The sequence below is a fragment of the Notamacropus eugenii genome, chromosome 1 (genome assembly GCF_028372415.1).
Source record: "Notamacropus eugenii isolate mMacEug1 chromosome 1, mMacEug1.pri_v2, whole genome shotgun sequence".
NCBI lineage: Eukaryota > Metazoa > Chordata > Mammalia > Diprotodontia > Macropodidae > Notamacropus > Notamacropus eugenii.
This window is the reverse complement of record NC_092872.1, coordinates 609,372,506-609,399,442: the sequence shown is the minus strand read 5'-3', so window position 1 is coordinate 609,399,442 and position 26,937 is coordinate 609,372,506. Positions and strand designations below refer to the sequence as shown.

Here is a 26,937-nt window from a genome sequence, read left to right as displayed (position 1 = left end):
AGAACCAAAGTAGCAAAAGTCAGGTCTAACTACACACATGGGGCCAAAGTTATCATTCAGTTATATAGTAAAAACTACACAAGACTGGTTCAAGTAGAACCAATGGACATTAAGGCTGGAAATAACCTCTATGTCTAACCTCTCTCTGGCTCATTTTAGAGAAGAAGCAGAAGCCTAGAGAGGCAAAGTGATAAATGGAATTACTAATGAAGCCGAGACTGGAACTTAAGGCTCTCTAGCCTCCATTCAAACAAGAAGCAAGCATTTCTACATAATCACAAGCATGAATTCTGTGGGGGGGGGGGGGGGGGGGAAGGGGGGTGGTACGACACATGAAATATTACTTAGAAATCTGGAGATAGATGACAGAAAAACAGGAAAAAAAAGACATGAGACTGTTCAAATTTGATATGGGGGTGATGCCTTGCATACACACGAACAAAACTGCCAAGAAAAACAAGAACTGTAAATTGGAGGTAGTGTGCACAGCAGAAAACTCAACGGATCTGGAATAAGAGGATCTGAGTTCTCAGAATCAGAGAAGCTGAGAGCTGGGAAGGATCTCTGAAGCTCTCTAGTTTGACCCATACAACATACTCACAAAATTGTTCCTCCAGCCTCCACTTGAAAACTACAAGGAGTGGGAATTCAACATACCTTAAGGCAGCGTGTTCTATCTTTGCACAGCCCTTACTGCTAGAGTTTTCCCTGATATCAAGTCTAAATTTGTGTCTCTACACATCTATCTATTACTCCATGTTCTGCCTTCTGAGGCCAAACAGAACAGTATAGTCCTTCAAATACTTGAAAATATTGTCATGTCCTCCCTAATTCTTCTTTTTTGCAAGCTAAACGTGTCTAGTTCCTTCAATTAATCCGCATAAGGTACAGACTCAAGGACCTCATCATCCAGGCTGCCTTCCTCTGGAAGTTCTCCTCTAGCTTTTCAACTCTTAAGTTCACGCACATACTTAATTGCCCAAGTCACTTAACTAAATCTCTCTTGGCTGTAAAGTGAGTGGGGTTGGATGGACCAGATTAACTGTAAGGCTCTTTCCACTTTTAATCATAAGATCATTTCTGCTAAGTATATCATATAATAGAATTAACTTGACTTCTCAGATAGCAAAATGCATACTTGTTTATTTTGAATAAAGATTAGTACATTATTTGTGTTTGGCACAGTAACATGGAGAGAGCTAGCTTTAATGTAAGGAAGACTTGGTTCAGGATCTGCCTTTGACAAATATTGGCTGTTACGACCATGAGAAAATCACTTAACTTTCTAGGGCTTCAGGCAACTCACAAAGACTGAGTTATAGACTTGTTGTTCATCTTCACTAGTAGAGGGAGGTCCCTTTACCAGACATCACAGGACTATACCCAAATATGAATGGACACGTGCGTATGTGTGTGTGTGTGTATGATGTGCTTCTGGTACCTATTCCCTCACTACTCTCACCAATTTTTAAAGTATGGTGGTGCTAAGAGAAATATAAAATCTCCTAAAAAAATTTTTTTAAATAAAAAATTTCCTTCAAAAGATGCTAATGAAACCTTCATATATTTTTTAGGCAAATGAGTATAAAATTTTCACTTTAGCCTTCAGGAAATAAATTGGGCCAAAAGTGTCTAAATTTTTAACTCATTTACTTTGAATCCTGTACTATAAAGTCTTAATCCAAGACTTCATTGTGGTAATGGCAGTAACCCATGGGTTTTTTTAAGTTATACTATAGAATTACTTAGGTAGCTAGGTGATGCAATGGATAGAGCAGCAGGCTTGGAATTAGAAAGACTCATCTTCCTGAATTCAAATCTAGCCTCAGATACTTACTAGCTGTGTGATTCTGGGTAAGTCCTTTAACCCTGTTTGCCACAGTTTCCTTATCTATAAAATGAGTTGGAGAAACAAATGGCAAATCTCTCCATTTCCTTTGCCAAGAAAACCTCAAATGGGATCATGAAGAGTCAGACACAATTCAAATAACTGAAAAACAATAACACAGAACTACTTATTATTATGTGTACAGAATTAAAATCTGGCAGTTCCCATAAAATTGTAAAGTCTTAAAAGACCAGACTGTCCTCTATCCTAAGTTGTCAGAGGGTCATGAGAGGCTGACAGTCAGATGATGATTTGAGGGATGAGAAGGGAGAGTGCCAGGGCAACTCTCTAAGCTTTAAGATGAGAAAAAAAATCTTCCTTTTGGGATCCATCAGGCTGTATCCAACCTAATGAAGAATATTTTAGGGTAATCTCATACAATCTATCACTCTGCCTATTTGTTAATAATAAAAGTGTTTTTGAAGATATCAAAAAATAGAAGTCATCTGAAGAATCCATTGATTCAGTGGAATCATGATCATTATTAAGAAGAGGCATATTGCTCTTCTTCCTCTTCCTCTTCCTCCTCCTCCTCCTCCACCTCCTCCTCCTTCTTCTCCTCCTCCTCTTCCTCACCATCACCACCATCCTCTTCCTCCTCTTCCTCCTCCTCCTCGTGCTCCTGCTCCTGCCGCTGCTGCTTCTCCCCCCCGTTCCCTTGGAGTGGACCGTCCTGGTGCCTCTTTTGTGAAGCGGCGGCTGAGGAGACCCCCGGACTCGCCATGGCCGACGAGAAGCCGAAGGAAGGAGTCAAGACTGAAAACAACGACCACGTTAATTTGAAGGTGGCAGGGCAAGATGGTTCGGTGGTGCAATTTAAGATTAAGAGGTACACACCACTTAGTAAACTAATGAAAGCCTATTGTGAACAACAGGGTTTGTCAATGAGGCAGCTCAGATTCCGATTTGATGGGCAACCAATCAATGAAACAGACACACCTGCACAGCTGGAAATGGAGGATGAAGATACAATTGACGTATTCCAGCAGCAGACAGGAGGCACTTACTAAAAAGAAAATCTACAACTGTACTCCAGAACTGTGCTCCCAAGGAAGACAATACATTCACAATTAGAAAACCAAGATTTGGTTCATCCACATCCTGACTACTGCAGTATAGTTTTCTCTCTTCTTTGATTCCCTTCCCCCATTCCTTTATTGTACATAAAGTAACTGGTGTATGTGCACAGGCATAATGCGTATTTTTTTTTTTTTTAACTAAATGGCCGATGGTATGTTTTGATCAACATCAAATGGAGATGGGGAAGGGAAAAAACAAACTGGTTCTGTGAAAATATCCCTTTTCTCCATTAGTGGCATGCTCATTCAACTTTTATCTTTATATTCGAGTAAGTTATTTTGCTCTCACTGTTTAACAACAAAAAAAAAACCTACAAAAAAATCCTTGCATACCTTGTCTGATTGGATAATTTCAATGTTTTTCTTTTATCATTGTAAAACCAAGGACGATTTTATAACTTTTTTGTACGTAGCTGTTACATGTAGGGCAATCTCTGTCTCTCAGTAGGGATAAATTACTATAAAGAAATTTATCCTAGATAGTTTTCCCTTTAAGTCAAACATCTTGTTGTTTTAAATAAACTTCTTGTTTAAAATAAAATAAAAAAAAAAAGAAGAGGTATATTAATATCTGTGCAAAATCAGGGCTGAGACCTCATTTACCACATGAACCAAGAGAGCAAAGGTAACCATCGTTAAGAAAAAATGAAGCAGTGCTTCCACAGTTACCCCTATCCACAAACTGTGTGATACCCTGCATCAGAGGCCTTCTCCACCAAAGGCCCCTCCCTACCATCAGTGCCACTGGCCTTTTTAACCTCTATCCTTCACGGACATTATTGGCATCAACTCTCCTGTGAATCCTCCTGATCAACTTATTACTCCAATAAGTTAGTTATTTCCCTTGTCCCAAGATTAGCAACTTCTACCTTCGTCTCCCATTCCCTGTGACTGAGTCCACAGGTGTAAAAACTCTTTTCTCCTACCTCTCTCCATATTCTCATGTTCAGTTCAGTTTCTTCCCAGGCATTCTCCTCCAATTGTTCTCCTTTCACTGCTTCCTCTGGAATGTCTACTTGATCATTAAAAGATTCCTACTCAAATCAACCCACAAACATTTATTAAATGCCTACTATTGCAAGGTAACTTGCTAGGCACTGGTGATACAAAGAAGTGAAACAAATCCTAACCTAAAGGAGTTCACATTATATTGGAGAAGACAACATGCACATAAGTAACGATGTTTTAAAAATATCCAAAAATAAAAAAAAAACAACACAAGCAAACAAGGGAGACTTTAGCAGCTGTGGGGCAAGGATTCAGGAAAGGCTTATGCATGACTGAATTAGGTTTTGAAACTAACTAGGGATTCTAAGAAGCAGAGGTGAAACAGGTATGGAAGATCTCCAATAAAGGCAGTGAAACTAGAAATGGACTCATAGGTAAGGAACAGCAAGAATGCCAATTTGAAAAGAATGTGAAAAGGGGAATAATATATAAGGTTGGGAAAGTGGGTGGAAGCCAGGGAGTGAAGGGCTTTGAATCCTAAACAGAAGAGTCTGTATTTGATCCTAGAGGCTTCTGGGAGCTAATGGAATTTACTCAGTAGGGATGTTACACCGTCAAATGAGTGCTTTAAGATAATCGTGTTGGCAGCATTCTAGAGGGCAGATTAGCAAAGAGAAAGATGTCTGTGAAAGGGCCTGAAGTAGGACAGTGGCCAAATGAATGGAGAAAGGACATGGATGCAGGAAACACAGCAGAGGTCAAATATTTAAGACTTGACAGTTGATTGAATATGTAGTCTAAGTGATAGGGAGGAGTGGAGGATGACTGAGTAACTAGAAGAATAGTGATACCTACAACAGTAATACACAAGTTTGGAAGAGGGGTGAATTTAGGGTGAAGGGAGGAGGAAGGGAGAAGGAAGTTGAAAATATTGAGTTATGTTTTAGACAAATTGAAATCAAGATGGCTACAGAAAAACTCATTAAAAATGTCCATTATACAATCCAACCAGAGACTGGAACTCAAGAGAAAGACTAAGGCTAATGATACAGATCTGGAATCATCTGCATTGAGAAGATAATTAAGCCCATGGACTTATGGACTTATATGAAAAGAGAGTATAGAGAGAGGAGAGATGAAGACTCAAGACAAAGTCTTCAGCTGTATTCACAGTAAGAGGACACAATATGGACGATAATCCAGCAAAGAAGACAAGATCAGTTAAATAGGCAGGAAGAGAACCAAAAGAAAGAAATGTCACTAAAACCAAAAGAGATGAGAGTATCTAGAAGAAAAGAGTGGGTAAGAGTTTAAATCACTGCACTGATGTAAAAAAGAAAGAAGACAAAGAAAGTTATCAGATCTGACAATCTAAAAAGTATTGATAACTCAGGAAAGAGCAATCTCATTTTAATGACACTACCAGAAGCTAGATTCCAAAGGTTTAATGAAAGAGAAGTAGAAGGACAGAGTGGACAGCATTTTTCTAGCAATGTGGCCAACAAAGGGACAAGAGATATCAGACAATTATTTTAGGAGATGGGAGGATCAAGTAAGGGGATTTCTTTTGCGGGTGAGAGAGACAGGTATGTCTGTAGACTTCTATGAAGGAATCAGTATAGAGAGAGGTGAAGATTGTAGAATATAGGAAGAGAAGTGATCAAGGGCATATGAAAAGGATGTTGGTCTCACAGCATGGCTAAGTGCTTAATTCAAATTTACTGAATGAAATGAGATTCATATTTCTAAATGATGATTTGAAATGAATAGGTAAAAGGAGCTTTATCAAAGACTGGCAAATGTGCAGCCTACTCTAAACCTAACTGACGAATTCAATATAAATAAAAACCAGGGACATTATTGGCATTCATTTAAAGATTCTGAGGAAATATGTGAAATTGCAGAATTGGTTCAAATGTGTGACACAAAGTCAGAAGATGTTAGCATCTGTCTCCCAACCAGCAAATCTCATTCATTCAAGGAAAACTGTGAAAACCTATAATAAATGGTAAGATCCCCAAACAGGTAAGGGGAGAAGGGGAGAGAGAGAGAGAGAGAGAGAGAGTTTTATTACATGCCAGGTATTGTGTTAAGCAGTCAGGATACAAATACAAGCAAAATAGCCCTTGCCCTCCAGTAATTTACACTCCAATGGGGGAAGGCAACACATAAAAGGGCAATACACCAGGAAGTGCTTGGTAGCCTGGACTTAGGCAAGATAAGTTAAAAGCTGGCCTATCAAAACCCAGGGTCATTCCAGGAATGGAATACAATTTTCTGGTAGGGAGAAGGTAGAGATGATGGACCAAATATAAATAATATAGGATGGAAAAAGACAACTTGGCTTTTTTTTAAGATTTAAATTTATTTATTTTAGTTTTCCACATTCATTTCCACAAGATTTTGACTTCCGGGGGCGGAGCCAAGATGGCGGAGTAGAAACACACAAATACGCTAGCTCCGAACCCACAGCCCATGAAATATGCGTAGTAAAAAGCCGCCAATAAATTCGGGAGTAGGAGAAGCCACATAATAGTGGAGCGGATAAGATTTCCGATCCAGAGGGACCTGCAAACCTCTTCTAAAAGGTCCGTCGCTCTGCTGACGTGGAGCCCAGCCCAGCCCTGCACTGGCCCGGCAATGAGAGGAACAGATCCGAGCGGACTTCAGGGACAGGATCTCCAGCGGCCGCACAAGTCCCTCCACCCACAGGTGACGGGGGTCGGTGAGAAGGTCTCTTTGGTGGGTCGAGAAGGGAGTGGGGTGCCCCCATACTCAGGCCCCCTCGGAAGGCAACAGCGGAGGCGGGAGCAGACCGGGGCTCCCCAGGCAGGCAGGAGCCCGGATCCATTGTTGAAGGTCTCCGCATAAACCCCCTGAGGGAACTGAGCCTGAGAGGCAGCCCTGCCCTGCCCTGACCACCTGAACTTAATCTCACACTGAATAGCAGCCCTGCCCCTGCCCAAAGCACTGAGGCTGGGAAGCAGCATTTGATTCTCAAACCCCAAATGCTGGCTGGGAGGATCAGGAGGCGAGGTGGGTGTTAGGAGAATATTCAGAGGTCAAGTCACTGGCTGGGAAAATGCCCAGAAAAGGGAAAAAAACCAAGACTATTGAGGGTTACTTTCTTGGTGAGCAGGTTTCTCCTCTCCTCCCTTCTGATGAGGAAGAGCGGTGCTCACCATCAGGGGAAGACACAGAAGTCAGTGCTTCTAAATCCCAGACCACTCAATGGGATCTGTTCTGGGAAAAGGTCTTAAAGAGCCCAAACAATTTTCAAAATCATGATAGAGAGGTGGAGGAAAAACTGGGAAGAGTAATAAAAGACTTGCAAGCAAAGTATGAACAACAAATCAGCACCCTGCTAAAGGAGACCCAAAAAAATGCAGAAGAAAATAACACCCTGAAAAATAGGCTAACTCAACTGGCAAAGGAGGTTCAAGAAGCCAATGAGGAGAAGAATGCTTTAAAAAGCAGAATTAGCCAACTGGAAAAGGAGGCTCAAAAGCTCACTGAAGAAAATAGTTCTTTCAAAATTAGAATGGAACAGATGGAGGCTAATGACTTTATGAGATACCAAGAAATCACAAAACAAAACCAAAAGAATGAAAAAATGGAAGATAATGTGAAATATCTCATTGGAAAAACAACTGACTGGAAAATAGATCCAGGAGAGACAATTTAAAAATTATGGGCCTATCTGAAAGTCATGATCAAAAAAAGAGCCTAGACATCATCTTTCATGAAATTATCAAGGAAAACTGCCCTGAGATTCTAGAACCAGAAGGCAAAATAAATATTGAAAGAATCCACGGATCACCACCTGAAAAAGATCCAAAAAGAGAAACTCCTAGGAATATTGTGGCCAAATTCCAGAATTACCAGGTCAAGGAGAAAATATTGCAAGCAGCTAGAAAGAAACGATTCAAGGACTGTGGAAATACAATCAGGATAACACAAGATCTAGCAGCTTCCACATTAAGGGATCGAAGGGCAGGGAATAGGATATTGCAGAAGTCAAAGGAATTAGGACTAAAACCAAGAATCACCTACCCAGCAAAACTGAGTATAATACTTCAGGGGAAAAAATGGTCTTTCAATGAAATAGAGGACTTTCAAGCATTCTTGATGAAAAGACCAGAGCTGAAAAGAAAATTTGACTTTCAAACACAAGAATGAAGAGAAGTATGAAAAGGTAAACAGCAAAGAGAAGTCATAAGGGACTTACTAAAGCTGAACTGTTTACATCCCTACATGGAAAGACAATATTAGTAACTCTTGAAACTATTCAGTATCTGGGTACTTAGTGGGATTACACACACACACATGCACACACACACACACTCATAGAGACAGAGTGCGCAGAGTGAATTGAATAGGATGGGATCATATCTTAAAAAAAAAAAATGAAATCAAGCAGTGAGAGAGAAATATATGGGAGGAGAAAGGGAGAAATGGAATGGGGCAAATTATCTCTCATAAAAGAGGCAAGCAAAAGATTTTTTTTTTTCAGTTTGGTGAAAAAGAGGGGAGGTTGAGAGAAAAACATGAAGCTTACTCTCATCACATTCCACTAAAGGAAGGAATAAAATGCACACTCATTTTGTTATGAAAACCTATCTTACAATACAGGAAGGTGGGGGACAAGGGGATAAACAGGGTGGGGGGGACGATGGAAGGGAGGGCATGGGGAGGAGGGTACAATTTGAGGTCGACACTCACAGGGAGGGACAGGATCAAAAGAGAGAATAGAAGTAATTGGAAGCAGGGTAGGATGGAGGGAAATATAGTTAGTCTTATATAAAACGACTATTATGGAAGTCATTTGCAAAACTACACAGATTTGGCCGATGTTGAATTGCTTGCCTTCCAAAGGGAGGGGGAGGGGAGGGGGAGGGGAGGGAGGGAGGAAAAGAAGTTGCAACTCAAAGTTTTAGGAATAACTGTCAAGTACTGTTATTGCTGCTAGGAAATAAGAAATACAGGTAAAGGGGTATAGAAAGTTATTTGGCCCAACAGGACAGAGGAGAGGATGGAGACAAGGGCAGAGAGGAATGATGGAAAAGAGAGCAGAGTGGAGATGGGGGCAATTAGAATGCTCGGTGTTTGGGGGTGGGGGGAGGGGACAAGGGGGGAGAAAATTTGGAGCCCAAAAATTCTGTGAAAATGAATGTTAAAAGTGAAATAAAAAAATAAAATAAAATAAAATAAAAAAGATTTTGACTTCCAAATTTTCTCCCCATCCCCCCCCGCAGATGGCATGCATTCTGATCACCCCTTCACCCAGTCTATACTCTGTTTTATCATCCCCCCCTTTTATACCCTTCCCTTTATTCTTGAAGGGGAAGACAGATTTCCATACCCAATTGCCTATATATCTTATTTCCCAGTTGCATGTAAAAACAATTTTTTAACATTTGTTTTTAAAGTTCCAAATCCTCTCTCTTCTTCCCTCCCCAACCATCCTTATTGAGAAGGCAAACAATTCGGGGTAGTCAAGATGGTGGGGTAGAAGGACAAACCTACAGAAGCTCTCCCCTACCCCACAGCCCATAAAATACCTGTAAAAAAATGACTCTAAACAAATTCTAAAGCAGCAGAAGCCACAAAATGACAAAGGGAAAGAGATTTCCAGTCCAAGGCAGCCTGGAAGGCCAACAGGAAAGGTCTATCACACCAGGCACAGAGGAGAGCACAGCACACAGAGCCCAGCCCAGCACAGCTTTGGTCACCTGACATGGCAGGGACAGGTCTTGAGAAGGCCTCAGGAAGAAGAATCCCCAGCAGCAACTGCAGTTCCCAGATCCCTCGATCCACAAATGCCAAAGACAGCTTCAAAGGTCAGTGAGAAAGCTTTCACCTGGATGAGAAGGGAACACAGTCTGGGCTCAGCCTCAGGCAGTGCAGTGTCCATTTTGGAGCCCTCAGGCTAAAGACCCTGGGGGAATCGGGCTGCTGATCTCAGTCTCAGTTCTGAGTGGCGGTCCTGCGGTGAGGGGGAGAACTGGCTGAGAGAGCTGGTGGAGGCTCTGGAGAGGGAATTCTACTCACAGATCCTGGGCAGAAAAGCTTGTGGTTGCTCCCAGACCAGAGCACAGGCCAGGAGAGGAATAAATTCCTCTCCCTTGATTGTACCACCTTGGAGGAACTGAGAACTTATAGAGTACACCCTCCAAAAGTCAAGTAACTGGCTGGAAAAATGCCCAAAAATGGGGAAAAAAACAAAACTATAGAAAGTTAATTTCTTGGTGAAGAGGTATTTTCTTGCATCTTTTTGAATGAGGAAGAACAATGCATACCATCAGGGAAGACGTAAAAGTTAAGGCTTCTGCATCCAAAACCTCCAAAATAAATATGCAATAGTCTCAGGCCATAGAAGAGCTCAAAAAGGATTTTGAAAATCAGGTAAAAGAGGTGGAGAAAAATTGGGAAGAGAAATGAGAGCAATGCAAGAAAATCATGAGAAGCGAGTAAACAGTTTGCTAAAAGAGACCCAAAAAGATGCTGAAGAAAATAACACCTTTAAAAACAGAGTAACCCAAATGGCAAAAGAAGTCCAAAAAGGCAACAAGGAGAAGAATGCTTTAAAAAGCAGAATTAGTCAAATGGAAAAGGCGATTCAAAAGCTCACGGAAGAAAAAGTTCTTTAAAAATTAGAATGGAAGCTAATGACTTTATGAGAAGCAAGAAATTACAAAACAAAACCAAAAAAATGAAAAAACAGACAAGGTGAAATATCTCATTAGAAAAACAACTGATCTGGAAAAGAGATCCAAAAGAGACAATTTAAAAATTATGGGATTACCTGAAAGCCAGGAACAAAAAAAGAGCCTAGACATCATCTTTCATGAAATTATCAAGGAAAACTGCCCTAATATTCTAGAACCAAAGGGTAAAATAAATACTGAAAGAATCCACCAATCACCTCCTAAAAGAGATCCAAAAAGAAAACCCCCTAGGAATATTGTAGCCAAATTCCAGAGTTCCCAAGTGAAGGAGGAAATATTGCAAGCAACCAGAAAAAAACAATTTGAGAATTGTGGAAATACAATCAGGATAACATAAGATCTAGCATCTTCTACATTAAGGGATTGAATGGCTTGGAATATGATATTCCAGAAGTCAAAGGAACTAGGATTAAAACCAAGAATCACCTTCCCAGCAAAACTGAATATAATACTTCAGGGGAAAAAATGGTCATTCAATGAAACAGAGGACTTTCAAGCATTCTTGATGAAAAAACCAGAGCTAAATAGAAAATTTGGCTTTCAAATACAAGAATCAAGAGAAGCATGAAAAGGTAAACAGGAAAGAGAAACCATAAGGGACTTACTAAAGTTGAACTGTTACATTACTACATGGAAAGATAATATTTGTAACTCTTGAAACTTTTCTCAGTTTTTGGGTAGTTGGAGGGATTATACACATATATGTAGACATATGGCACAGAGTGAGTTGAAAGGAAAGGATGATATCTAAAAAAATAAAATTAAGGGGTGAGAGAAAGGAATATATTGGGGGGAGAAAGGGAGAAATGGAATGAGGTAAATTATCTCTCATAAAAGAGGCAAGAAAAAGTTTTTCCAATGGAGGGGAAAAGTGGGGAGGTGAGAGGGAAAAAAGTGAATTTTACTTTCATCAGATGTGGCTTAAGGAGGGAATAACATGCACATTCAATTTGGTATGAAAATCTATCTTACACTACAGGAAAGTAGGGGAAAAGGGGATAAGTGGGGGGGGGGGATGATAGAAGGGAGGACAAATGGGAAGAGAGAATAATTAGAAGAAAACACTTTAGGGAAGGGACAAGGTCAAAAGAGAGAATAAAATAAATGGGGGGCAGGATAGTATGGAGAGAAATATAATTAGTTTTTCACAACATGACTATTATGGAAGTCTTTGGCGAAACTGCACATATATAGCCTATACTGAATTTTTTGCCTTCTCAGTGGGGATGGGTGTGGAGGGAGGAAGGGAGAGAAGTTGGAACTCAAAGTTTTAGGAATGCATGTTGGGAATTGCTTTTGCATGCAACTAGGAAATAAGAAATATAGGTAATGGGGTATGGAAATCTATCTTGACCTATAAGAAAAGAGAGAAGATGGGGATAAGGGACGGGAGGGGTGGGATAGAAGGGAGGGCAAATTGGGGGAAGGGATAATCAGAATGCATGGTGTTTTGGGGTGGGGGGAGAAGAGAGATACGGAGAAAATATGGAACTTAAATCTTGTGAAAATGAATGTTGAAAACTAAAAATAAATTAATTAAAAAAGAGAAGGCAAACAATTCAATATAGGTTACATAGGTGCACTTATGCAAAACACCTCCATAACAGTCGTTGTGAAAGATTAACTATATTCCTCTCCATCCTATCTCAATCCCCAATTATTCTATTTTCTCCGCTGATCCTGGTGCTTTTCAAAAATGTTTGCTTAGGACTATCTGCCCTCCCTTCTAGCATCCCTGCCTTTTATCCCCTTCCCCCTTACTTTCCTGTAGAGTAAGATACCCAACTGAGTGTGTATATTATTCCCTCCTTAAGCCAAAACCGATGAGACTAAGGTTCACTCATTCCTTCTCACCTCCCCTTGCTTCCTCTCCATTGTGAAACCTTTCTCTTACCTCTTTTAGGTGAAATAATTTACCCCATTCTATTTCTCCCTTTCTCCTTCCCCCAATACATTCCTCTCTCACCCCTTAATTTTATTTTTTAGATATCATCCCTTCATATTCAACTCACCCTGTGCCCTCTATCTATTCATCTACCCATTCATCTATGTATGTGTGTGTGTGTATACATACATACACACACACACACATACACACATAGTACATATACATATATATTTCCTCCAACTACCCTAATACTGAGAAAAGTGTCATGGTTACAAATATCTTTCCATGTAGGAATGTAAACAGTTCAACTTTAATAAGACTCTTCTGATTTTTCTTTCCTGTTTACCTTTTCATGCTTCTCTTCATTCTGGTGTTTGAAAGTCAAATTTTCTATTCAGTTCTGGTCTTTTCAGCAAGAATGCTTGAAAGTTGGCTATTTCAATGAATATCCATTTTTCCTCCAAAGAATTATACTCTGTTTTGCTGAGTAGGTGATTCTTGATTTTAATCCTAGCTCCTCTGACCTCCAGAATATCATAGTCCAAGTCCTTCAGTCCCTTAATGTAGAAGCTGCTATATCATCCTGATTGCATTTCTACAATACTCAAATTGTTTCTTTCTGACTCCTTGCCATATTATCTCCTTGACCTGGGAACTCTGGAATTTGACTACCATACTTCTAGAAGTTTTTCTTGTACGATCTCTTTCTAGAGCTGACCAGTGGATTCTTTCAATTTCTATCTTACCTTCTGGTTCTAGAATATCAGGGCAAGTTTTCCTTGATAATTTCTTGAAAGATGACATCTAGGTTCTTTTTTTGATCATGGCTTTCAGGTAGTCCAATAATTTTTAAATTATCTCTCCTGGATCTATTTTTCAGGTCAGTGGTTTTTCCAATGAGATATTTAACACCATCTGCTATTTTTTCATTCTTTTGATTCTGTTTTATAATTTCTTGATTTCTCATAAAGTCATTAGCTTCCATTTGCTTCATTCTAATTTTGAAGGAATTATTTTCTTCAAGTGAGCTTTTGGACCTCCTTTTTCCATTTGGACAATTCTGCTTTTTAAACCATTCTTCTCCTCATTGGCCTTTTTGGACTTCTTTTGCCATTTGGGTTAGTCTATTTTTAAAGGTGTTATTTTCTTCAGTATTTTTTAGGGTCTCCTTTAGCAAGCTGTTGAGTAGATTTTCACAATTTTCTTTCATCACTTTCATTTCGATTCCCAATGTTTCCTCTACTTTTCTTACTTGATTTTCAAAATTCTTTTTGAACTCCTCTATGGCCTGTGACCAATTCATATTGCTCCTGGAGGCTTTTGATGTAGGAGCTTTGACTATGCTGTGCTCCTCTGGTTGTATGCCCTGATCTTCCTTGTCACCAAAGTAAGATTCTATAGTCTGAGTTCTTTTCCTCATCTTCTCAGCTAAACACTTGATTTTCTAACTCTTTGTCAAGGTAGAACTCTGCTTCTAATGGGTGGAGTGGGGGGCGGTGTACTATTCCAGGCTTCAGGGATTTTGTATCAGCTGCTTGATCCCCCGCCATCTGTGGGTCCAGAGCTCCAGAAGCAGCCTCTGCTGTCACTGCTACTGCTGCTGGCCACAGCTGCCACCACCCCCACCACCCTGGGGTTGGCGCTGGACCCAGACAGACCAGGCACTCCTCTTTCACCCAGGTGACACTGACCTTTCTGGTGTTTGTGGGTTAAGAAGTCTGCAAACTGCCACAGCTGCCAATGATTCAGTCTCCTGAGGTCTGCTCCCAGCTGACCCATACAGACTCCACTCTACTCCCTGCCAGGTGTGAAAGAACCTTCCTGTCGACATTCCAGGTTGTCTTGAGCAGGGAACCTTTTTCACTCTGTGATTTTGTGGGTTCTGTAGCTCTAGAATTTGTTTAGAGTCATTTTTTACAGATATTTGGAGGGCTTTGGGTGAGAGCTCAGGGAAGTCATGGCTTTTACTCCACCATCTTGGCCCCACCCCCAAATAACTTGGCTTTTTAAATGGAAAATTACTAATATTACTAAAATTTTCTGTGGAAGCTTAGTATTTAGGCAAGCATGTTCATTTAATGTGCTTATTGATTAAGGGCAAAAAAATTGATTTAACATGGGCAGATTTCAAAAAGTCTTTTACAAGATTTCATGCGAAAGTTGTTTTTCTGGGTTTGTTTTTTTCCAATTTGAGTCACTATGACACTGATAGTACTGCTTTATCATGGATAAAGTTTGGGGTTAAAGACAGAAAAAAAGGTAGAAATAAACAAATACTTTTCTCTTTAGAAGACTACTGCTTTATCTGGCCACATGGCTCAGGTTGAAGCAAAGACCTGGGTTTAGAAATTTCTAGAAAATTGGTACTCAAGAAATTAATACAATCAAGAGCTTTATTATTATGCATCATAGCAAGCAGGCAAACAAAAGCATATACATACCACATGGTAATATAGAGAGATTTGTACCCATGGATGCAAGATACTCAGCCCAGTACAAGGGTGAGGGAGAAATGGTGGGGTGGAATTACACTCAAAGTTGGGTTCCAGGTGGTAAAATTACATATCCTAAGCATGAGCTTGATTGAAAATAGATCGCTGGTGTCAGATGTGGGAAGAGCCATTCCTAACCAAATACAGACATGGTGGAAAATTCTTGGAGTCACTTCTCAGTACCAGCCTTAGGTGAAGCTTGGGAAAGAGGAGTCGTTTTATTGGGATCTGAAGATTTAATGTTAACTATCTGAAGAATGGCTCAAAAATTGGTAGTCAGTAAAGAGTTTCATCCAATCCAAAGTTGTGAGTCTTATTTGACTGACGTAAGGGTTAATTAACCATGGAAAAAATACATGTTGTTGGTCTTTGCTTAGTTGCTTTTATGGGCATTAGGATCACATTGTCTAAGTTACTCCATACAGGAACCCTATCATTATAACCATAACACTGAACTATAAATACATCATCAAACAATATAAAGTTTACAATTACCACAATTATTAACAGTGAGCTCCCCCTCCATGGATTGATCCTAGAACTAATTTTATTTACTTATATTCCAGTAAGTGAATTAGAAACGGAAATAGTAAAATTTATAAATTTACAGACGGCCAGATTGTAGGCAAATCACCAAAACTATTTTTAGCTTTCACTTAAAAATTCTTAAAGAATTTAAGGGTGATATTATGAACTTGTGATAAAAAGAATGCATAAACTGTTACAACCAAATTCATCCACAAAAGAAAATGTAAAGTTTTTGTGAGAGTGAGAGCAAAAACAGAGGTAGAGGAACTTTATTGGGGGACAGGGCAAAATAAAGTATTTAATGGAAAATAATGAGTTTTCCACAATTAGGACTTCCAAACTATTGTTTACAATGCAATAAAGAACACAGGGATCACTAAAGATTATTTCTGGAAAACAATAGTCCATTGTGCTTTGTTGTTTAGTCATTTCAGTCGTGTCTAGCTCTCCATGACCTCATTTGGGGTTTTCTTGGCAGAAATACTTGAATGGTTTTCTATTTCCTTCTCCAGCTCATTTTATAGATTAGAAACTAAGGCAAACAAAGTTAAATGACTTGCCCAGGGTCACACAACAAGTGTCTGAGGCAAGATTCAAACTCATAAAGAAGAGTCGTCCTAGCTGCCCATCCAAAGTGCACCTGCAACCAAAAATGACTCTCTAAAATAATGAACAGCATGGAAATGAAACATATATACATGCATATATATGTACACATACATGTATACATATATATACATATTCCACATCATTTTGAGTGATAAGACAATGCAATATATTGCATCTGTAATTCTGTGTGTAATTCTAGTCAATACATCTCAAAAAAAGAAGTCTACTGAAAATGACGCTATTTCAGAAATGGCAATTAAGTTTTAAAATTAAGAAACTGTACTATTATGACACATTTTAAAACAGCACTCTTCAACCTGGAAATCTAAAGACTAAAACCAGATCTGTTCATAATGGATGTGACCTAGTATGGTAATCCTTAAGTTTTTCTTAGTTTAGGAAAAGCTACCCTACTCATCTGCCAAAATTCTATTGCCCTTACTGGTTTCAAGGCCCATAGTCACTATATGTTTAACTACTCACCCCACTGTCTACCATCCCTGTGGGGCTGTTACCCTGTTCTCTGAGCTAGTAACAGAAACCATATTCACAAAGCAGTCATTTCTGCTGCCATTTCAGATCATAATGACCTTGACATAACAGAGGCTTAAATAACAGGGTCATATTGTACTGTGTCATCCGTTTGCTACATTTAAAGCCTTTACTTTCAGCTCAGTCTCCTTCACATTTCATTATAAACCCATGCATTTTTATGGGCAAATTATATAGCAATATTAGCACATTCCAGAGATAATATAGAAGATAACAGATCACATGGAGTTAATAGCTGTAATTCACTAGAGTGCTCTTCTGGAGGTATACAACAGTGTGGCTCATCTAGGCAGGAGCATGAATGGCAGCACTTCCTAATGAATCAACTACATGTACAATGTACAATCATAACCCAAAGAAGTGTGCTGGTAGTTAAAGTACATATTGGGAGCTCTCAGCATTCATAGTAAAGTTTCTAGGGGTCCTCTCCAGTAAAGCAATCCTTGAGTTCTCAGAATAGAGATGGAGGGGGAAAAGAGATGGAAAGCAGATAGAGCACTGGACTTTGAGTCAGAAAGACCAGTTCATATCCTGCCTCAGACACTTATTAGATGTGTGACTGTGGGCAAGTCACTTACAGCCTTTTCTGGACTTGGTGATCTCAAAGGTCCCTTTCAGTTCTGAAGTTATAATCCTATGATCACAGCCTGGAACCAAGAAGAGGAGGACCTTCTACAACTAAGAACCAAAAGGACCTTCCCCCAGTTTCAAGTAGTTGGCTCATAATTATTTCTCTTCTTCTCCCTTATCCTCTTCAGAACTAGAAGGTAGCTTAGAAATCATCTGGCCCAACTCCCTCGTTTTGCTGATAAGCAAATAGAAGCCCAGAAAGTTTTAGTGACTAGCCAAGGTCATAGAACTAATCACTTGGCTAAGTTACAACAGAAGTAAATGGTTCCCAGTTCCCAGTACAGGGTACTTTCCCCTACACTAGCCACTAGGAGAGGCCACTATACAAAATTACAAAGAAGTTAAAAAAAAGTTTCTCCTCTCCTTTCTCCACCTCTGTCATTTTCCCCTTTGATTTATAGGTATCTAGAATGCTCACGCAGACCTTTCTTGTCCCAAATTTCCACCTCCAAAGTGCCCACTCCTGCAAACTACCCCTCTCTTCTTTCATCTTCCCCCAAACTAAATCTCCCACTCATCATGATGACTCATGCTAGAAAATGATTCCATTAAAGCATTGAAACTAAGCGTAAATAAGCAATAGGATTGACCCTTTGAGCTAAGTAAATAAATTCGAATTTGTATCCCAAAAGAGGAACTTAATTAACTTCCAACTGATAGTCCAAATATGTGAGGGGTTTTTTTAGCATTTAGTCTTTGACTATTACATGAGTGAACCACAGTCCAAAATTTCCTATCAAGGAATAAAACACATGAAATTGGCATTATTTAGTAGACTATGGCAACATATACTTTCCCCTTCAGCCACCTCTTCAAAGGTTGGGACCAAGCATCTTCAGAACTTGCACAGGGCCTCAGAGATGCTAAGCATGCACATGGCCAATAAACAACTGCTGAATAAGTGAAATAAACACATAAATGAATTAATATCAACCTATAGAAAATTGCAATTTCACATGAAAAAACCTGACATTACATAACAGCAAATATAAAAACAAAAGGATTTTGTAAATAGGCAAAAATGAACTGATGGGACAGTTAATATCATCAACAATGATGAAGTGACAGATATTTGCCACCTGACGAATTAATGAAAAAAGGATTTATTAAGCACTCACTATGTGCTAAGAACTGAGGATACAAACATGAAAACAAAGATAAGTCTCTGCCTCAAAAACCTTACATTTTAATAGGGTGACGTGAGTGTGTGTGTGTGTGTGTGTGTGTGTGTGTGCGTGTGTGTGTGTGTGTGTGCGTGTATACTTATGTGTGCATGGAAATGGTGGCCAAGGAGGAGTATTTTTGTTTGCAAACTCAATGGAATTTTGAATGAAACTATGGAGAAGCAGAGAAAGATACACACCTTCACATTCTTGATGGCAGTATTGATTTAATTATGGTTCCAGAACTGGAAAGCAGGGAGAGGGGACAAGAAGGTGGCCAGGACATAAAAAGCATGGCTGAGAACACCTGATCAACAACTAACAGGGCCTTAAGTTGGGAATTGCAATGCTAAAAGCATGAAGTCCTACAGGATACATGGTCTATGGTGCAACAGCAGAGAGACTGGTGAGAAGATGAATGAGATAAAAGTTGATGCATGTCTGAATCTATGTCAGTATAGAGGGCCCTGTGAGGCACTGATCAATCAGAAAGGAAGAGCCCATGGAGCTGGCTCAGTGAGGGTAGAAAGACCAAGAACAAACACTTGAGAGCTGATAGGGCCTTTGATTTCAGAAAAATATCTTTCCTGCTGAAGCTAAATTAACTATTCTCATCTCAAATGGACAGACTGGTTTACTTTAAAGAAAAGACATCTCATCATGACAGGCAATACACTTCTTTGCCAGTTACAACAAAGATGTGGGATCCAGGTTTTTCTTTTTTAGAGCAATTATAGGTTCACCTATGATTGAAAATTAAGGCAAATTTAGAATTTCCTGGTCAACACCTTACAACTACTTCAACTGAGTCAATGGACTACAAGTTTTTTAATGATATGAAAGAAAAGCAAAACACCACGACAGATTATTATGCTGTAGCCATCACAAGAAAGGATCCAAGTTTTATCTAATTATGTTTTAACTTTGCAACGAAGCTCATTTTTCTTTTGGATCACCATCATCAAAATACCTACAACCTATCTTGTATATGACACTTCACAGAATCAGCAGAATTCAATTAACATTATCTTTACCATACAGTTCATAGTCTAAAACTGGTCAAACTAGCAGGAACCAGATTAAAATATAACTGGGAAATGTTTAACAAAATAAACAAAAATGCAATACAACACAGGTAATGTTAATTTGTGGTTTTCAATATGCAGTCCACAAGGATTCCCTTCTATTTGAGTTGGTATAGCTGGTCTAAAATAGAGAACACAGAAATATATACATGTATAGTAAGATTTCTCTTTACCACAGAGGTCAACAAATTCACAGACACTATAATAGTATAAATAAATAAAGTATCTGTGCTCAATGCCTCCCCACTATCTTTCTATTCCAAGGCATCCCCCTTCTTCTTGGTGGCTCCTGTATCTGGGTGACCAGTTCTTTCATGCTGACCCTGAACACTCAGAATCCCTTACTCCAGAACTGAAACTTGTTCTCCTGCTACGGCATGAAATCACTCCAGACATCTTACCTCTAACAAAACTCAGGTGTCCTGGGCCCCATTCTTTTTCAACTTGCTATGACATTAGAAAAATCTAATCAATCAATCCTCAATAAGGGGTTAATGATTAATAATAATGATATAATGTAGCCCTCCAACAGCATATTTATATAAACACATAATTCCTACAAACATACCTGAATGAAATAAATGTATGCCTAATGGTCAAGTATTGGCAGGTCAGTGACAAAGATGCTTGGAGAAGAGGAATATTTCTAATCTGCTTCATCTTGCACAAAAATAAAAGAATTTCAGAGTTAGAAGGAAACTGAGCTCTGTGAAATCAATTACCTCGATTCCTCACTAAAACTACTTATACTGTAAAAGCAAACCTCCCTCACCTGAATCAAACTATTGTCTCAAAACTGTATGTTCCTTGCTCTTGCCTATTTAAAGAAATGTTCTAATGCTAAAGGTAGGTTATTCCCCAAAAGAAATGTTTGTAAGGTTGAGCACTTACAGGTCATATTTTAGACCCACTGAGAGGAGTAAGGATTGAACCTGTGATTTCATAAGTATGAAAATGCCCAGATGAGGAATCTCCCTCTACTAATATAAGTCAGCATCACAGAAAGTAGCCTAGAAGAGTGAAAAGCTAAATGACTTGCCAAGTGTCACTAACTTAGTACTTGCTAGAGTAAAAATGTGAACCTGAGTCTTCCTGGCTCTGAGGTCTGCTTCCTACCCACTATGCCATGCTACCTCTCAGACCCATTTATGCAAAGGAACATTATCTTAAAAATAACAATTTGTGATAAAAGGGTTAAAACTAATTTTCCACAGTACAATATCAAGCTATATAGATAGATCTAACTAATAACAAAACTAAACTGTGGTTTTTAAAGTCCAAATCTGCATATGGATTTTTTTTCCTCCTGGTCTTAATTTGTGTTTTGCTGTGCTCAACAATTTTAATGCCAAGAGGAAAGAAAAAAAGTCAGAAAGAGAACACATTGGTCTGAACCTGGAGAGTTGATCTAATTGAACTGAAAAATTAAAACCCTTCTCCATCTGTTCAGTACACCTGCTGATGGAGCACCACCACAGGTAGGGAGGAAATCCATCAGAGACAGGTTATAAATAGATTTTTATTTCATCTGCTCAAAGCCTGGCAGTCAGGGGGAGCAGTGCTGCCTGTTCAAGTAGCAAAGCAATAATTGCAGTGCTTTTATGTTTAGGTGAAAAGTGTAAAGAAACAAAGGACTTGAGAGGAAAGATAGGATCCCATGGACTGAAATATTATAGGGGAAGTCAGCCCAGGAGGGGATAGAAAACCCTCCAGAACACAACCCTCCAGATGCAAAAGAGAAACACAAATGTAGATGAAAAATGGGAATTGTCTGAAAAGACTTATGTGTGTGCCAACCAACCAATACTCTGAAAATGATATGAACTGAAGATAGATGCAATGTGGTACATAACCCTTCCCTCTTCTCCTCCCTTTCCAGTTAAATCTATGATTCTAAGTATGATCTATGATGAAAGCAAGGCAGGTAGCAGAGTATGAATACAAAAGCGTGGCACTATCCTGTAAAGACTGACAGCAAAACTTAAGGTTCAGACTGAGTTGAGGTTGGGGGAAAAAAGCTAGAAACAATACAGAGATTTTAAAAAAACAAAGCACTATAGATTAAAAAAGGAAGGGGGATCAGGGAAGGGATAGGATGACTGCTTGTAGTAGATGGGATGCTATCTGACAATGGAGACAAGACAGCTACTAAATGCTTCTTTTGGTTCATTTTTCACTACCAACAAAAATGGTCTTTGGAGTAGAAAAGACATGGAAAATATAGCTGATAAAGAGTTGATACCCAAAATAAACAAGGAGATGGTAAGAAAGCAACTAACCATCCTCGATGAAGTCATGTCAACTAGCCCAGATGAACCATATTCCCAGTAAAAAGAAGAACTAAAGGATGGGATTGCTCTGCCACCGCTGATGATATGTGAAAGACTGGGGAAAATAGTAAAAGGACCATAGGACTGAAAAAAAGGGCAGAGGTTCTGATTTTCAAAATGGAGCAGACTGGAGTTTTCAAACCCTAGGCCATGAGCCTGACTTTGACAAGAACATCTAGAGAAGCCACAGCCATCAAGGAGAGACAGCACAGCTTAAACAGCCACAGGTCTGATTGCCAGACCTTTCATTTCCTTTTTGGACAGGGCTACTCAAACTAGAGATCAGGATATAACTTACCTAGATTTTAGCAAAGTAATTAATAAAGTGTCTCATACTCTGCCTGTGGGAGGAAAATAATGAAGAAATGTCACCAAAATGATAGCAAAATTAGATGAATTTAGAACTGGATAACTGACGAGAATCAAAGAATAGTCATTAATGGTGTGATGCCAACTTAGCAAAGGTAGATGAAAAATTCCTTAGTGGAATGTCTTCAGAATCTGTTGTTTGGCCCTAGTTGTTTTAACAATTTTATCAGACTTGAATAAAGATATAGACAGTATCTTTTTCAAATCTGAAGATCCTGTAAAACTGTGAGGGATAGCTGAAAATATCAGGATCCAAAAAGATATTAACTATCTAGACCACTGGGTTGAATCCAATACGATGATATTTGATAACTCTTATATATGGGTTCAAAATAGCAACTGTGAAAGTACAAGATAGGAGAGGAATGCTTAGAATGATTTGAAAAAGATCTGGGGGCTTTGTGGACTAGACACTCAATATGACTCAACGGTGTAATACAGAAGCCAAAAAAAGAAAAAAACAAACCCACAAAAAAATGAAAAGTTTGGCCTACATTGAGAGTATGTATAGCCACCAGGAACAATGCAGTGATAGTCTCAGAGTGCTCTGCCCTGGTCAGATAAAATCTGGAATACTGTGTTCGCTTCTGGTCATTGCTCTTTAGCTACAATGTTGATAAGCTGTAAAATGTACTAAGAAAGGCAACCAGAATGGCAAATGTCCTTGAGTCATGCTCCATGAGGAAAGCTTGAAGGAAAGGAGAATATTAAGCTTGGAAAAGAAAAGATTCAAGGAAGACAGGATATTTCTCTTCAAGTATCTGAAGGCATTTCACATGACTTGTTCTGGCTGGTCCCCAGGGACAGAATGAGAAGCAATGGCTATGATATCAAGAAAAGTTTCCTAGTAAATTAAACCATCTAAAAGTGGAGTGCCTCAGGAGGTACCAGGTTCCCTCTCATTTGAGATCTTTAAGGAAAGCTGAATGACCACTCAGATATGTTGCTGAAGGGATTGTTTTTGGGTGTGGGTTGTAATGGCTGACCACTGAGGTTGCCTCCAGCTCTGAGATTCTGTGATTAAATTCAATAAACATATTAAGCATTTACTTTGTACAAGGCAGTAACTTATAGCATGATAAAGTCTATCATGTTGAGAAATATCTATAATTTCCTTCTACATAAGGAAATATTTCCTTTTCCTGCAGTCTAACCAGACCAACTAGACTGTTCACCATTCTCCAAATACAATCTTAGTCTTTTCCATGTCTACACCTTTGTTCATGCTATACTAGGCATACAGGATATCAAGAGAAAAAAAGAACATAATAATTCCTCCTCAATGATATTACATTCTCCTGGTAGAGTATGCTGTACAATGAAAAAAAAATATAATAATACGAGGGAATGCTGAGGTCACGGGAATGATTTGGACAATGTGCTCCAGGCAAAACTGAGGAAAGACAAAATTATGTTCGTTCATTCTCTCAACAGATATTTATTAAGAACCTTCATAACAGTTTGCTGCATTATGCCAGTTTCTAAAGAAAATGTGAAGATTAATAAAATACAGTCCCTGCCTTCAAGGAGTTTATGATCTAGTAGACAAGGAAAGATATACATTCAAACATCTATAATCCAAAACAACATGAACACATAGAAAAATTGCCAACAAGGTACTGAGAAGGAAAAAAAAGATCAAATCAAACAGGTAAAAATAGGCAAGATCAGGAGATGAAGTTTAAGTAGGATCTTAAAGGGTAAATAAGTTTTCAGCAGGGGTAAATGAAGGTAGAGGGCATTCTAGGCATGACTTCTTTGATATTTTCATTTTGTGCATTCTATGTTCTGGACAAACTGGCCTACTTGTCATTCCTGAAATATGGTATTTTATTTTCCAACAGTACTCTTTCCTCAGGTCTGTCTTTTAGCATCTCTGGTCATATCTCCTACAAAAACCTATTTTGACCCCCACCCACTACTATCATAACCATCTGTAGCTGTTAATGCCAAATCCCCAGAAATTACTCATTCAAACTTTTATGTGTGTCTTGTTTCCACCAAACAGAACTCACTTCCTTTAAGGAACTGTTTCTCTCTATCCTCAGATGTAGCAGTGTTGCCTGGTACATAGTAGATGCTTAATTTAATGAATTAATGAGCATAAATAAAGCATTATCAAAAGCTCAAATGGAATACAGAATTATAGAATTTCGGAGTTGGATGCCCAAAGGGCTACAAAAATGTGCATACCCTTTGACCCAACAACATTGCTTCTGGGACTCTATCCCAAAGAGATTGTAGAAATGGGAAAGGGTCTCGAATGTACAAAACTATTAATAGCAGCTCCTTTTGTGGTGGCCAAGAACTGGAAATGAAGGGGATGCCCATCAGTTGGGGAATGGCTGAACAAGCTGTGGTATATGAATGTAATGGAATACTATTGTGCTATGAGAAACGATGAACAGGAGGACTTCAGAGAAGCCTGGAAAGACTTATATGAACTGATGCTGGGTGAAAGGAGCAGAACCAGGAGAACTTTGTACACAGCAACAACCACAGTGTGCAAGGAATTTTCCTGGTGGACTTAGCACTTCATTGAAATGCATCAACTTAAAAAATTTCCAATGGACTCGAGGCAAAATGTCTTCCACATCCAGAGAAAGAATTATGGAATTGGATCACAGATACAAACAAACCACTTTCTTTTGTATTATGTTTTGTTTTGTTTTATGATTTCTCTCATTCATTTTAATTCTTCTATGCAACATGCATTTAATAGGAATGTACATGTAGAATCTATACAAGATTGTACGCCATCTCAGGGAGGGGTTGGGGGGGGCAACGAGGGGGAGGGAGTGGAAAAAATATATGGAAGTGATTGTTGAACACTGAAAACAAATTTTAAAAATTCAATTAAAAATAAAGAATTTAAGAGTTGGAAGGAATCTCAGTGGTCAGCTAATCTAAATACTGCATTGAAAAAAATGCTGGATATGGAAAGACCTGAGTTGAAATTCCAGCTGACACGATGTCTGTGTGACTTTGGGCAATTCATTTATATTCTGGGGACCATAGTTCCACTATCTGCAAAATAAAAATGACAGATGAGATGACCTTTAAGGTGACTTTTAGCTCAAAATTTATGATCTTGTACAATGAGCACATACATGAAGAAGAATTACTAACGCTTGCAACAAAATTAATCCTATAGATTTTTCTTGAAAACATCCACTGACGCAAAGTGAAGTGAGCAGAACCAAGACAACATTGTACAGAATAAAGGCGATACTGTAAGGATGATCAGTTAAAGCTAAAGACTTAGCTACTCTGACAAGTACAATGATCCAAGATGATTCCAAAGGACTCAAAGTGAAAAATGCCACTGACCTCCAGAGAAAGAGCAGATGAACACAGTGCAAACTGAGGCACAGTTTTCATTCTTGAACATGGAAATATGTTTTGCATGATTTCGTATGTAAAACTGATGCCATATTGCCTATCTTCTCAGTGAGTGAGGAAGGTGTGGGAGGGAAGGAGAGAATTTTGGAACTCATAATATTTTTAAATGTTAAAAATAAATATTCTTTTTAAAAATAAAAGAAAATGTCTACTGAGAGGGGATCTTCAGACTTCAGTGGTAATCTTTATGCTTTTGGATTCCTATTATCATTACCATGTTTCTCCTAACATCAAAGTCCATGTGCAACTTCTCACCATTATTCATAGTTCTGCCCTCTGAAGTCAAACAGAACTAAGATTTTAATGCTTCACATGCTGCAACACAAGAACTTAAGGACAACTATGACGTCTCCCTGCCCCCCACACATCTCATCTTTCCAAGCTAAACACTCCTAGACTCTTCAATAATACTCATAAGGCACGAATTCAAGATTCTCCATCGATCTGACTGCTTGTTCTGGACATATGAAAGCTTACCAATGTCTTTATTAAAGTGTAATGCCTAGCTAATAGCACAAGGAAACTACTGACAAGAAGAAAGTTCCCATACACACTAAAATATTTATAGCACCACTTTTGGAGACAGGAAAGAATTAGAAACAAAGTAGATGCCCATCAACTGGAAATTTTGGTACATGAATGCAACAGAATATTAATGTGCTATAAGAAATATTGAATACGATGACTACAGAGAAGCGTAGAAAGATCAGCATGAACTGGTGCAGAATGAAATAAGTAAAGCCAAAAAGCAACAATTGTAACAAAGTAAATAGAAAGAAACACACACCACTTTGCAGAGGCATGAAGTCTACAGATGCTGTACACTGTAAATGTTTTCAGACACTTCAATATATTGATCAGTTATACTGATATTTTGCTCTTCTTTTTTCTCTGTCTTTTAAAAAATATTATTTGTCATATGATATGGGTCTCTGGGAGGGAGAAAAAGAGAGACAGGACATCAATAAAAACTTTAAAAAAAAAGTATGATTTCTAGAACTGAACATAGGATTTCAGATTTAGTCTGGCCAAATCAAGTACTGAGTACTTATTACTGAGGCAGCTAAGTGGCGCCTAGCAGAGTACTAGGTCTGAAGTCAAGAAGACCTGAGTTCAAATGCAGCCTCAGACACTTACTAGCTGTGTGATGCTGGGCAAGTCATTTCATCTCTCTGTGCCTTAGTTTCCTCATCTGTAAAATGAGGAAAATAATAGCACCTAACTCCCAGGGTTGTGGTAAGGATCA

At 38.8% G+C, this 26,937-nt stretch overlaps 1 protein-coding gene and 1 pseudogene across 3 annotated transcripts in view; one reads left to right on the top strand and one right to left on the bottom strand.

Annotated features, from left to right (window-relative positions):
* Positions 1-26,937, bottom strand: part of MSRA (methionine sulfoxide reductase A) — a 581,108-nt gene that overhangs the window by 464,057 nt on the left and 90,114 nt on the right. The gene's annotated exons all lie outside the window — the stretch shown is intronic.
* On the top strand, positions 2,533-3,134 carry LOC140520699 (small ubiquitin-related modifier 2 pseudogene; annotated as a pseudogene).